The sequence below is a fragment of the Siphateles boraxobius genome, unplaced genomic scaffold, assembly GCF_051911475.1.
Source record: "Siphateles boraxobius isolate OS27281-9 unplaced genomic scaffold, OSU_SipBor_1 8, whole genome shotgun sequence".
Taxonomy (NCBI): Eukaryota; Metazoa; Chordata; class Actinopteri; order Cypriniformes; family Leuciscidae; genus Siphateles; species Siphateles boraxobius.
Window position 1 is genome coordinate 37,381 of NW_027509208.1, and position 13,717 is coordinate 51,097.

Genomic DNA, 13,717 nt, shown 5'->3' on the forward strand with positions numbered 1-13,717 from the left:
AATCGGTTGCTAAATCTAGGTAATTGGCACTGAGGTAAATGATTAAATAAAATGGAGGTCTAGAATATCTGTGTTCTGAGAAATGTGATCAGGGAAATGTTATTGGTCATGATGTGAATATCGGATTTGCATGCACTATTATTAGAACAGCACATCATTTTAAATGGCAGTAAAATTCCACCCAGATCATGTTTCTCAACATTAAGTCAACACAATCTTGTCTCTTAAGTAGTTATTTGTAAGGATTAAACATATTTTCCTTTTTCATGCAGCCAATTTATGACTTCAATCAGCTTATTTGTGGGATGAAGCAGAAGTGATCATTTACATAAGAGCTGTAATTGGCCCAGAATGTCTGATGAAAGGGCCACCGTTCTGTAATACTCTTGGTCAGTCATTTCCCCATCCCAGGAAAAGTGACAAGAGGCAAATGTGTACTTCTGGAATCTGATCTTTTCCTTTTTAAAGCTTACATTCATTAAGTACAATGTTTTCATTCCTTCAATGTCTCCTTGTCTGTATTCCAAGTAGATGATACTAATTATATTAATGGATCTCAGGGAAGATTAAGGACATTCTAATCTAGCCACTGTATATGTCACCATCACATCAGAACCCAAGGCCTATTTTAAACTGACCCAGCCAACACATGTATGTGGGGCCCATATGAAATGGACTGAAAAACTGGGCCCTGTTTAGGATTGGCCACATATTCCTTAATGGCCCCATGCCAATTGACCACATGGATTTCATGCTAAATTGCACTTGCATCTATGTGGGTCCCAACTGGGCAACATGTGCAAGACCCATCTCGGTCCCAGCTTAAATCCAGCCAGCATTTGTATGTGAGGCCCATTTGGGTTTGAAATGGGCTGAAAAAATGGGCTCTATATGGTATTGTTCATGGGTTTTATAATGGCCCCATGCCAATTGCAAACATGGATTTCATGCAGGATTGCACTTGCCAACAGGTGGGCCCCAACTGGGCAACATGCGCAAGACCCACCTTGGCCCCAGCTTTAGGTTTACTAAAAGGTTACTGCATGGGCTGAAATATGGGTTGTAAGTGGGTTTGTCTACACGTTCCATGTTGGCCCCATGCAACATGTGTGGGGAGTAGTAACACACTGAACAGCAGTTCTTCCAAATAAATTCTAATTAATACTAGTTTAGATCTGTGCATCTGATCATTTGTTTGAAGAACTTTGGCTTAAAAAGCTTTAGTTGGGTTTTGTCCTGTTTTTTGTCTGACAAGAGCTAAAGTTACCATAACCATGCAAACCAAAATCAGGATTATGCATAGCAATAAGACATGTGATGTAGTCGTATTGCTTTAATAGTCAAATTTAGATTGGTAACTGTAATTTCTCCCTCTAGTTCCTCCACCATCTGCCTTTGCTCAAGAGAGCTGGGTTGGCTTTTTCGCAGATAATCACCCCTTCATACATTTTTCAGGAAATAATCTCTTTTTGTCAGTCTTTTAGATCAATATTCTTTTGGTCTACAGACATCCTCTATCACTTCATAATTAAGCACATGCCTTTGGGCCACCAGAGTTCATTTTATTTTTGGAATTGACAAATGGGAAGTATAGTCGCTGCATGTGGAGCAGGATAGTAGAGGTGATTATCCTCAGCCAGTTCACAGGGTTACCGTTTTATTTGTTTAAGGGGATGATTGTGATTACATAAGGTGTTTAAGGTGAGACAGAGTGGTAGGTCACTGAGTTCTGGTGAAAATATTATATTATATAGGGTGAATTCAGGTAAATTGGGATACGTTTGCCATTGAGAGAAGTTTCGAAACATTACTATTTTTTAAAGTCTCTTTGTCATGGCGCACACACAGGGAAACAGTAGATCCAATAGCAGACACCGGCTCCGGAACAGACACCGGCTCCGGCTCCGGAACAGACACCGGCTCCGGCTCCGGAACAGACACCGGACCCGGCTCCGGAACAGACACCGGACCCGGCTCCGGAACAGACACCGGACCCGGCTCCGGAACAGACACCGGACCCGGCTCCGGAACAGACACCGGACCCGGCTCCGGAACAGACACCTGCTCCGGCTCCGGAACAGACACCTGCTCCGGCTCCGGAACAGACACCTGCTCCGGCTCCGGAACAGACACCTGCTCCGGCTCCGGAACAGACACCTGCTCCGGCTCCGGAACAGACACCTGCTCCGGCTCCGGAACAGACACCTGCTCCGGCTCCGGAACAGACACCTGCTCCGGCTCCGGAACAGACACCTGCTCCGGCTCCGGAACAGACACCTGCTCCGGCTCCGGAACAGACACCTGCTCCGGCTCCGGAACAGACACCTGCTCCGGAACAGACACCTGCTCCGGAACAGACACCTGCTCCGGCTCCGGAACAGACACCTGCTCCGGCTCCGGAACAGACACCTGCTCCGGCTCCGGAACAGACACCTGCTCCGGCTCCGGAACAGACACCTGCTCCGGCTCCGGAACAGACACCTGCTCCGGCTCCGGAACAGACACCTGCTCCGGCTCCGGAACAGACACCTGCTCCGTCTCCGGAACAGACACCGGCTCCGGCTCCGGAACAGACACCGGCTCCGGCTCCGGAACAGACACCGGCTCCGGCTCCGGAACAGACACCGGCTCCGGCTCCGGAACAGACACCGGCTCCGGCTCCGGAACAGACACCGGCTCCGGCTCCGGAACAGACACCGGCTCCGGCTCCGGAACAGACACCGGCTCCGGCTCCGGAACAGACACCGGCTCCGGCTCCGGAACAGACACCGGCTCCGGCTCCGGAACAGACACCGGCTCCGGCTCCGGAACAGACACCGGCTCCGGCTCCGGAACAGACACCGGCTCCGGCTCCGGAACAGACACCGGCTCCGGCTCCGGAACAGACACCGGCTCCGGCTCCGGAACAGACACCGGCTCCGGCTCCGGAACAGACACCGGCTCCGGCTCCGGAACAGACACCGGCTCCGGCTCCGGAACAGACACCGGCTCCGGCTCCGGAACAGACACCGGCTCCGGCTCCGGAACAGACACCGGCTCCGGCTCCGGAACAGACACCGGCTCCGGCTCAGGAACAGACACCGGCTCCGGCTCAGGAACAGACACCGGCTCCGGCTCAGGAACAGACACCGGCTCCGGCTCAGGAACAGACACCGGCTCCGGCTCAGGAACAGACACCGGCTCCGGCTCAGGAACAGACACCGGCTCCGGCTCAGGAACAGACACCGGCTCCGGCTCAGGAACAGACACCGGCTCCGGCTCAGGAACAGACACCGGCTCCGGCTCAGGAACAGACACCGGCTCAGGAACAGACTCCGGCTCCGGCTCAGGAACAGACACCGGCTCCGGCTCAGGAACAGACACCGGCTCCGGCTCAGGAACAGACACCGGCTCCGGCTCAGGAACAGACACCGGCTCCGGCTCAGGAACAGACACCGGCTCCGGCTCAGGAACAGACACCGGCTCCGGCTCAGGAACAGACACCGGCTCCGGCTCAGGCACAGACACCGGCTCCGGCTCAGGAACAGACACCGGCTCCGGCTCAGGAACAGACACCGGCCCCGGCTCAGGAACAGACACCGGCTCCGGCTCAGGAACAGACACCGGCTCCGGCTCAGGAACAGACACCGCATCCGGCTCAGGAACAGACACCGCATCCGGCTCAGGAACAGACACCGCATCCGGCTCCGGCTCAGGAACAGACACCGGCTCCGGCTCAGGAACAGACACCGGCTCCGGCTCAGGAACAGACACCGGCTCCGGCTCAGGAACAGACACCGGCTCCGGCTCAGGAACAGACACCGGCTCCGGCTCAGGAACAGACACCGGCGCCGGCTCAGGAACAGACACCGGCGCCGGCTCAGGAACAGACACCGGCGCCGGCTCAGGAACAGACACCGGCTCAGGAACAGACACCGGCTCCGGCTCAGGAAAAGACACCGGCTCCGGCTCCGGAACAGACACCGGCTCCGGCTCCGGAACAGACACCGGCTCCGGCTCAGGAACAGACACCGGCTCCGGCTCAGGAACAGACACCGGCGCCGGCTCAGGAACAGACACCGGAAGTAGACCAACCGGGTCCTCTCAAACAAATCCCTTCTCTCTCGCTCGGTGGCTGGGGAAGAGATATTAAAAAACATACCGCTGGATCTTGAAGACGGAGTCGTTCTGTCACAGCGCACACACAGGGAAACAGTAGATCCAATAGCAGTATGTTTATTGGGTAATCCGTACACGTAATCCAGTCCAGGAAAGGGTCAAACACCGTATAAGCAATCCAAACAACAAAACAACAAAAACGAGAAACGAGCAGAAACAAACCTCAGAAGTGTGGGGGACATAAAATAACGACTCCGGGACAAACACTAAAACAAACAGGGTATATATACACACTGAACTAACAAGGTGATGGGAAACAGCTGAGTGCAATGAACTGATGAGTGACAGACAGAATGCTGGGAAATGAAGTCAAATGTGAAAGACACCGTGAGAACGAGGACCTCTAGTGACAACCCAGGGAAACACAACCAGACACTGTGACACTCTTATGCTCATCAAGCCTGCATTTATTTGTTCAAAAATACAGAAAAAAAACAGTAATATTGTACAATATTATTACAATTTAAAATAATGGTTTTCTATTTGAATATACTTTAAAATATAATTTATTTCTGTGATGCAAAGCTGAATCTTCATTAGCCATTACTCCAGTCTTCAGTGCCATATATATATATATATATATTATTTAAAAAAAAATCAAAAATAGGCTTTTAAATATGCATGTAATTATTCCCATTCACATATTAAATAGCCTGTAATGTGTGTGCCAAAATATATTATATTATATTATATTATATTATATTATGTATCATTCGAGTATAATCTGCCATTTCACAATGAATAGACAAATAAACATACTTTTCTCTGTCTGACAGTAGTGTTTGGCTATGCGCGCTCTCGTGTGATGTCAGCAGCGCGCGGGGTAGTTGTGCTCGTTCGCGCTGGACTCAGTGTAGAGAAGGAGAATCACGACGAAGATGGTCTCAATATGCGGAGTTCCCCTCGCGGATAGCCTCTGTTGGTACTGATTCGGAGTGTTCTCCCGGATAACTCTGCTTCGAGGAGTCGCTTCGTATTCGGAGTGAGTAAACGCGCTGTTGCAGGACTGTCACGAGACAGACAGAGAGGGTTAGAGATGTGCCAGAATTGTATGTGGAGAGCATCACTGCGCGCTTTGAAGTTCTTTATGTGCGCTGGTCTATCCAGATGCTCACTGATGCATCACAACTATCCGTTTATTTACATGCCATCTAAACGACAGGACCGTGCGTAAATGAATGAACCACGTGTTTTGAATGTGTATTGATAGTAGTTAAATAATCCCAGCTGTCGTAGGGAAAATCTATTGTTCCTATTCGAGTGTCTTCTGCCAGTTCATATTCTCTGTGACCATGCAACCCTCTAGGCGCTGACACATGAAGAAATTGACTATTTTAAGATTTGTTTTTTTTTTAATTACATTTTATTTATTTAACAAATGCAATTTAATTAATTTAAATTGTAATACTAGAACAAAACTATAATAGGCTTTATTTTCTTTTTTATTTGACTTCATTTTTTAATTACGGTGTATATATGTGTCTGAATTCACACTGACCTTGGATTGGATGTAGTCTTGTACACCAGAAGTGTAATGTATTCTTTTATAGCTGGTTTCTGGTATAACTGATCTGAGATGCTTATTGCTGGTCCATGCTGATCATATTGGATCATGCAGCAACAAACTGGCTATCAGCTGGTCATGCAGGTTAAGTCAGTCAGTCAAATTGTTTTTTAGAACATGATTGCTGGTCAACCAGCGAATGACCATCTAGAAACATGTTTCAAAACAACTTACACTGGATTTTCCAGCTGGATTATTACAGTTGTAATATCAATTTGAATGTAAATGATTAATCTACAATGCTTCATGGTTGTAAATTAATGCATAACAAAAAGCCAATATAAAGTTAGTGTCGGGGCTAAGCAGCACATTCCTTCTAAAAGTTGTTATTTTAAAACACAGTAGACCACAATTAGTTATTTTTCTATCATGAACATTTCTTTTTCATTTCTGTTTTTTAATCTTTAATTTAATTAATTTTCCTCTTTAAATGCCCTGCATGGAGAGAATGCGCAGATCTGATATTGTGACATTTATGATCATTTAGTTGCTAAGTTAAAGGTGGTTAAAGTTGCCTAGGAGACACAGCAGTTTCATTATCTTCTCATCTAGAAGCATTTACTCAAACGGGCACCGTGTCCTTTCCACTATAATGAGTTTTGCATTTACATGCTGGTATAAGGGCCCTTTGTTCGTTGCTATGGGTGCTGTCTCTTTTTTGTATGCTATGGTGTTCTTGAAAACAAAAGATTGTCATATTGCTGCACTGTGACAATAGATGAGCCTCCAGCAGGGTTAAATCACACATGAAATTACATTGATAAGTCCTATCTTTCCCCAAAACAACTCAATAACCCTGACATGATTTACTGATGGAGGGCAGGATCTGCTGCAAAGGCTGTCATTTTATTGCAGCACGCTTAATAATATAATAGCCTTAATCATTATAGTATACAGGTTATCTTCTGTTTTCTGGATCCAAATAGTATATGATTTCTAATTGCTTGGGCAGTTTTGTCCAAATTATACTGAAAACAGATTGACGTTTCTATGAAAAGCATACATCAAATCTCATGATAAATTGCTTTGATCTAGAGCCGCCCTTCTACATCAATCTATCTCGACGTCAGAATGTGTGTGTGTGTGTGTGTGTGTGTGTGTGTGTGTCGTGCCATGGTACAGTAGAGTATCTCCTGCTGGGTGCCGCCCATGGAGAATCTATTTTTAATTGGCCTTGTTGATGATAACAGAAACTTTGCAGCGTTGTCTGCCTGTTCATAAAGTTAATTGTGCTCATGGGACTAGACAGTATCGTTTGGCACAGTTTATTTTCTTCATTACCGCTGGTGCTGCACGTTCACACTTGCTCGTCTGCTTTCACACGTGTCAGAAGAACAGCAATTAGACAAGAAAAGCAGATTTGATGCCCAGACTTCTTGTTTTATTTCTTTAGGCTATTTTAACATGTAAAGTTATGATTTTGACAAAATGCTGCAGTTAGAAAATCACAAGCCAGAAATAGTTTAATTATACGAAAGGATTGGGTCAGTGATATGTTGTTCTATGGATCATATCTAAAGCATTTTTGAATGGGAAATATCTTGAAAATTATAATACTGTAAGAGAGTAATGAAACTGAGCAGTGATTCAATTGCAGTAAAATGCAGTTCCAATGTTGTTGATTTTTATTTATATTAAAATAATCTTATAGATGTGTCTGCATATTGAACTTGAATAACTGAAAGCAATGTTTTAAGTTGATTCCCTCAAAAAATATGCTCTGTTTCCCAGTCACGCCAACAAAAGCTCAACCAATGGTGTGAGTTTGTAGGCGGGTCTGTCTGTTAATTAACCAATGGCAGGCCCCCAGGAAAAATGTTTGAAAGCAGTCAAACACTGCTTCACCCTTACACACTTCACCTTTACATTTTTCTTCTCTTTTACTTTAACCTCAGGGAGTTTGAGGAGGATTATTAAACAAAGTATTATTACGCCAAAGCATTGGGAGCTTCAGGTGCTTATTTGTAACCCAAAGTCTTTTAGAGCAGGCATTTAAAAAAATATTAAATCTGACAGTATGCAACAGATCCGAATTTAGCCTTGAAGAAGCGCAGCGTCTATTTTCTCTTTGAACAGCTGATATTCATTCTGTTTCAGCCTCCTTCAGAGTATCATCAGGCTCTGCTCAATGAAAGGCTTGACAGCTTCTGTTCAAGTGTTTCACTGGCGAGATCCCAAGAGAGCTCAACGCTCCATTCATTCCACCAATTGGTCCATGCATTACATACATATTGTCCTGTAAACAAACAATATAAAACATTGCACCATCCAACACAAACAATCACAGATAGTTATTACTTAACAGTGACTTTTTTACCCAGCGCAACTTACAATACCACACAGGTACATGGAATTTACAGTATAATAGACCTATTTTTTCTTGTAGTCTTTTTGGACCCTATCTAATTTATCTGACCAATGGCTGATAGTTTGAAAACAATTATTATTTTTTGCAATTCAACTAGAATCTGCTAGTGCTAGTGGCACAGAAATTACACAGTTCATCTTAAAATAGTGAAATGCACAGAAATTTGTGATCATAACAGGTTTATTAATTTTTTTGTGGTCAATTAGTGGCCGAAGGGATGAACCAACCAAAATTAATTTATTTTAAAATGTTATTTTATTTAAATGTATTTTATTTTATTTTATTTTATCTTATTTTAAAGAATTGAGTAATTAAGTGGTGGCACCAAAATAATTAAAATAGTACATGAAAAATAAATTCATAAATACAATATGTGATCTCTCTATTTTGACCATATAATTAAACTGTTATTTCATATAAGGTTCATGTTGGTTTCATATAAAAATTATGATAAAAAAGAACATTATAATGTATTTTTAACGGTTTGTCACTGTATAAACGCGCACAACGATAGAGATTCTAAATAGTCAATTGTCTTTATTATTACAAAAATACAAAACAAAATAGTTTTTATTATTATCCACAAACTAAAACACAGGAGATCGCTGGAGAATAATGTAAAACAACCATTATAATATTGACGTTGGCATAAACAATACTGGACAATAGAAACTCAGGGCTTAAATACCAGAGGAATGTAATCAAGATAGAAACAGAACAGGTGTGTGGAATTAGGGCCTATGGAAACTAGTTAGAAACTTGAACAAACGGGAACAGAGTGAAAACGAAACAGGACATACAAGTACATCACTATTTTAAATGACTTCTGAAATGCAGAAACTCTGGTTGCAAAATTACATGAAATAACTCATTAGATTTATTTCAGTTTTTCACTGTCTAAGGAAACTTAACTGTTAACAATAACTTTACTGTTAACCATAGCCTTTTACCAATAAAATTATACGTTTTGCTCTCGGCCAAATTAATAATTTACATTTAACATGAATTTTTTTGTGAGTGCATGGGTGTATTTGGCAGGGGACACAGATGGATCAGCGGTAGTTTGCAGAGGTGCACATTGCTAACATGTGGGCTTTTATTCATCTCACCATATGCGGTACATCATGTCTTCCTAAAGAGTTAAAGACCACACAGTGTTCTAGTGATAAGGCCTAATCTCTACAATATAGCAGGGCTTGTTGTATACAAATCTGGCACCGGAGTGTTATAAAGTGCCAGGGATCTCACTCTTATCTGTTATTTGTTTTCTTAAATCGCCGGATTTGAGCGCATCATTACATCGGACCTAAAAATACAATCTAAGGGTTTGAGTTTGATCTTCCCCGGCTAACTGTCAAAATGTCTTGCACCAAGACAACAGCTTATTTTATTGTCTGCTCTGAGCTGTAGACCATATGTCAAGTAAATAAAACAGATTGTTGCATGTTGTGAAGCTTTACAACTCTCACTTTCTGTCAAATAAACGCTGTGCCTGTGTTTGCGCTGGATAAATTGTCTGTGACAGGAGAATAAGAGGTCACATTCACATGGAGCTCTTATCGATCGTACACTGGAACCCTCACAAATGTGAATTATTTATCAGTGTCTTTATGCATGGCACACTATTTGTGTCATAAGCCTAGACTAGGTGTACGGTGAGGTGTTGTAAAATACGACCAATGCTGTTTTAAAAAACCTGTCTTAAATTTTACATTTTTGTGTTATAAACCAAATGATGCCAGTGTTAAGCACCTCACATCCTGACAGCGATTTGCGATGTGGCTAGAAATTAGCTTCTCTTACTAATAAATAAGTAGGAATATAATGGAGCGTGCTATTAATGATTCTAGTTGTAGGCCTAAGGAATACATATTAAAAATAAAATAAAAAAAGACAGACTTTTCAGTCTTATTACAGACAGCATAAATGCAGTCCATTGACAGGCCTTATATTTGATAAATACTAAACAAACAAACACACTGCATTCATTTATTTGTATAAAAACCTGACAAAACTCATAATTTGTTCAAAATAGGGCTGTTGCGATAACCGCAATATCGCAGTACCGCGCTACTGACAGGCCAACCGCAGAGGAATGCAACCGCGAACCGCGTTTTCTTTTTTCATAAGGCCACCCTTCGTAGTTCGTACCATGTGTATTGAATGTTAAATAAGTTAATAATGATAACAAGACTGTTTATCATGGTGATTTGTACAGAGGATTCATGGATTTGGACTTAAGCCTAAACAGACAGTGAATGTGATCGACTGAGCGCGTGCGATTACCTGAGTCTGTCTTTGAAGTCAAGTCATGTATATTCGTGAAAACGTTGCCGTTTCAAAGGAAAGCGAAATATTTGTCGTAGGCTATCATCCTTTTAACGTGTAAGGGTATTTACCATGAATGGCGTCAGCGCTGGTCAGCATTACACAGCGCGAGGAAGCCGTGGGGGGGAAAGCAGCGAGTCACGCATTGAATCAATGCCATTGGTCAAGTGAAGCATTGCTTCAGCTTTGCCCAAAAGTGAAGCATTGCTGGCCAGCTGAGCCTTGAAAAGTGGAGCTCAAAGTTAAAAAAATAATTAACACCTTGTTTCATTACATCTATCATTTAAGGAATCAGCTTTTTTGAACGTTTTTGTTGAATGAACGGTTTAATGACTCACTCAAAGACAGTCCGTTGGCGCTGAGTGACAGTCTTTCAATGCGCAGAGACGCTGTTTAGTTTCGGTTACATTGGTTACATTGTTTTTGTGTATGCTGACCACATCATAACACGTATTTATATAGCAACAAATAAATATAAATAAATAAATGGCGGTAAAACCACATATCGCGCTATTGAGCCACTCAAAATTACCGCAAGGGAAATTCCTTCACCGCCACAGCCCTAGCTCAAAATTCTCAATGGTAGTTGTGAATGGACGGTTATGTGTTTGATTTCAAGATTTAACTGGTTGTGTTGTTTTTGATTCACTTAAAAGGACCGGCTCGTGGGAATAATTCGTTGAAGTTATTTTTTGTTGCACTGTTTGCTTTTGATTTAAGAACCGGCTCATAATAGTCATATAGTTTGAGAGTCGGAATACACTGGTTGTGTTGATTCACTAAAAAGAAATAAAGGTTCCAAAAGAGTATTTATAGTAATGCCATGTTGGCTTCCCCAATGAACCTTTCAGTGAACCGTTCTCAAAACAACCATTTTAATAGTCTAAACAAGCCTTTTCCACTATAAAAAACCTTTTGTGCAATGAAAAGTTTCCATGGATGTTAAAAGTTCTTCATGGAAGGTTGTTCAAGCCAATATTTGTATCAATATTTATTTAATTTTTTTTTGTCAATGGAAAGCAGCATCAGCCAGTTCTCTGTTCCCAGCCATAATAATGTACGATTTCTGGTCGTTATGTTGTGCAAGTTGCTGTCAGTGTGAACTGTGAACAGGCTCTTAAAGTTTAGGATTTAGGAGGCATAATTGGCTACTAAGTAATTGTCCATCCATAATACAAAGGAAAATGAGCAAATTTGGTATAAGGTTATCTGATAATATTTCCTTGCTAATGGAACAATTTTAGGGCTCTTGAATGAAGGTCAAGTTTCTATAATGTTTCTTATGACTGCATTTCTATTGACCAGTGTTAGTTTTGCTCCCTCTCCTTTCTTGCCATTTTCTATACAGACTCATAAATCTTTTAAAGGTGTTTTTATACTGTATAGGAGTATCAGCATCAAAATCTGTGCCAAGCAACAGCGAAGAGCCAACTGACTCTCAGGCTGATGAATTTATTTTTTTAAAGCTAACATGGACATTTAATGATTAGGAGCATTTAAGTGTATTGATTTGCAAAATAAAGCTTTATATAAATTAACCTGATTGATTTAATTTAGTCATAGACTGCTTTTTGTGAAATCTCTCCCATGCAGATTCACTGTGAAAGAAAGAAAGTGCATTTACTTTATTGCCCTGCCTGTCTTGTTGTTTGTTACCGCATATAGAAACCATTGCTCACTTTGGAGTCAGCAGAATGGCTGGTGGAAGCCGGAAAAAAAAGAAGCTATATGCAAAGCAAACTAAGATGCATGAAAAATGTTCTACAAAAAGGGATCAAAGAAAAAAAAAAGTTTTTTTCACAGTGTAATATCCTTGTGAGAGTGTTCTAATGCTTTATAATAGGCTACTGCACTGTTTTTTAGGCTACATCTAGATTCAAACCTTTTTATGAAGAAAATGTGAGTGGTGCTTGTAGTCTCGGTTCAGTTTGCCAATAAATTGTTTACTGTTTGCTAGGCAGTTGCTATGGTGTTTGGAGTGGTTGTTAGGGGGTTTGCTTACTGTCTCGGTTAAATCAAAAGAGCCCATCTTCTCTAAAATGTTCTTGTTTCTAGATCCCTCCAATGAGATTTTTGGCCCATTTTATCATCTGCCCAGTCAAAAATTGTTAGTTAGATTGATTATCAAAGTAATAGCACATGTTTTGTTTACCCAGCTGCACAATTTGAGATGCCATTCATGTTTGTATCACAAATAGTACAATGATATTCTCTAAATGTATAAGCAATACTAATAGTTATGCTTGCCTTGGCAAGTACAGCTAATCACACCAATCAACATTGCAATCAGTTCTTGAAATACAGGTGCAAAAATCATTGCCATTTCTGATATATGTGATTCGTACAATTTTACAGATGAAATGATTGGGTTGCAACTGGCTTGTAAAAGCCTAGAAATAATATGGAATGATAGTTGAATGCTTGATGTTCCCTATCATCAGTCCAAATATAGATTTGGATATTGTCAAATCTGATTGATGCCACTTTGCCTTTCTTTGGTATTTCAGCAGCGTCCGATGCACATTGATGTTGCGTCATTGAGCCCGATCTTTGTTTGGGAAGGCAGATAGCCAATGGGAAAAGCATTCCCTGGGGATGCACTGTGCAGGGAACCAAGGTCTGCTTTTGAAACGTGAGAAGATGAATCACATGTAATCTGTGCTTTGTTCTTCTAGCCCACACATATGGGCTTTGCCCTCAAGCGGCCGGCATCTGCTATTAATAGGCAAAGATTAAAAAAACATTGGTTGTCCAGCTAACCTACAGTTCATCTTCAATTAGCTGCTGCTACGTATGTATCTGATCCTCTGTAGATGATTGGATGTGACTTGGCTAGTGTTATTTTTGGCCGTACATGTGATGCGATGCAGTAAACAGCTTTGATAGCTATGGGTATGGCTGGAGACGTCTCTGTAATGCAGCGCTAATTGGCTTTGTTCACCATGCACAGATGTGTCGGGAGGTGTTGGATTATTCGAACGAGTAACCAGTTGAATCGATTTAATCAGACCTCATTTAGACCTTAAAATACAATGTAAGAATTTTGATGCATTTGAGGCTGAGGGATGTTGCAGTCAAATATTTCCAAAGGTCTAAGGTTGGAGCCATTTCATCTGACACAGCTAAACATTTAAAACCATAATTTAAACCCATTAAAAAGCTACATTTTGTTGTTAGTCTTAAGGTTCTCTATAATGTAGTGTGCTCCAAAACAATGACAAAAATCGCATTTAGAAAATATAAGCATTCAAAACTTACAGTCTCTCACTTTCACAAATATGGATTAACGTTTTGATGAC

General features: G+C 42.0%; 1 protein-coding gene across 1 annotated transcript in view; it reads left to right on the plus strand.

Annotated features, from left to right (window-relative positions):
* Positions 1 to 4,993: 4,993 nt before the first annotated feature.
* pkib (protein kinase (cAMP-dependent, catalytic) inhibitor beta) overlaps positions 4,994 to 13,717 on the plus strand; it is a 41,971-nt gene continuing 33,247 nt past the window's right edge. Inside the window, exon 1 of the mRNA XM_077220727.1 lies at positions 4,994 to 5,140. The gene's annotated coding sequence lies outside the window, so the exon portion shown is untranslated. The remainder of the gene's footprint in view (positions 5,141 to 13,717) is intronic.